The sequence below is a fragment of the Scyliorhinus canicula genome, chromosome 13 (assembly GCF_902713615.1).
Source record: "Scyliorhinus canicula chromosome 13, sScyCan1.1, whole genome shotgun sequence".
In the NCBI taxonomy this organism is placed as follows: Eukaryota; Metazoa; Chordata; class Chondrichthyes; order Carcharhiniformes; family Scyliorhinidae; genus Scyliorhinus; species Scyliorhinus canicula.
In genome coordinates, this window is record NC_052158.1 from 158141552 (window position 1) to 158143067 (window position 1516).

Here is a 1516-nt window from a genome sequence, read left to right on the forward strand (position 1 = left end):
TTTGAGCTCTGTCCAGTCCTTTCTCATAATGCTTCCATTAACACTTCCATGGGCAACAGTGATTTGAGGATTATTGGCCTGTGTCGCTTGATTGGCATTACTATCCAGTGAAGGATTGAGCAAAAACCTTGCATGCGATGATGAGACCATAATGAAGACATCCTGTCTGATTGAAGACAGCTTTTAGGAAAAATACCTTTCATTCCCATTTGTTAGAGGGGAAAGACTTATCAATTTGTGTTTTTCTAATATGATCATATGATGTTGCCATGTCGGATTTTATACAATCGTGTATTGTATCTTTAAATCATTAAAAATGTCTCAGATTGGTCCAGTGGGTTGTAATCTCACCTCAGATTGAGAAACCTGTGGGTTCAATAATATAATATATTAATCTTTATTGTCACAAGTAGGCTTACAATAACACTGCAATTAAGTTACTGTGAAAAGCCCCCAGTTGCTACATTCCGGTGCCTGTTCGTGTTCGGAATGTCCAAATTTCTTAACAGCACATCTTTCGGGACTTGTGGAAGGAAACCAAAGCACCCGGAGAAACCCACACAGACACGGGAAGAACGTGCAGACAGTGACCTAAGCCGAGAATCGAACCTGGGGCCCTAGCGCTGTAAAGCAACGGTGCTAACCACTGTGCTACCAGCCCACTTAGGGACTTGAACACAAAATCCAGGTTGACATTGCTAGTGCCAGTACTGAGAGAGTGCTACACAGGTGGAGGTGCTATCTTTCAGATAAGCAATTAAACATTTGCTCACTCCATCATCGGCACACTGTGGCCGCAGTGTGTTCCACCAACAGGATGTACCACAGCAGCTTACTTCGCCAGCCCCTTCCAAGCCCATAATCTCTACTGCCCAGAGGAACAAGTACAGCAGGCTCATGGGAATACCATCACACGCAAACACCTCTCCAATTCGCACATTGTCATGACCTGGTTGTTCCTTGACTGTTTCTTGGGCAATATCTTGGAACTCCCTCCCATTACAGAACATATGGGTGTACCTACACAAGGTAGGCTGCAGCAGTTAGAGAATTCAGGAGCCACGCTCCGAAAGCGAGTGATTCGAAACAAACCTCTTGGACTTTAACCTGGTGTTGTAAGACTTCTTACTGCAGTTAGAAAAGGCAGCTCACCACCATCTTCTCAAAGAAATTAAGGATGGGCAATAAATGCCAACCATGCCAGTGATGCCCACTTCCCATAAATGATAATTGGATTGAATTGGATTTGCATTGGATTTGTTTATTGTCACGTGTACTGAAGTACAGTGAAAAGTATTTTTCTATGAGGAGCTCAACAGACCATTAAGTACATGACAAGAAAAGGGAATAAAAGAAAATACATAATAGGGCAACACGCTGTCACTACATAAGCACCGGCAACGGATGAAGCATACAGGGGTGTAGTGTTAATGAGGTCAGTCCATAAGAAGGTTGTTTAGGAGTCTGGTAACAGTGGGGAAGAAGCTGTTTTTGAGTCTGTTCAGACTTCAGTATC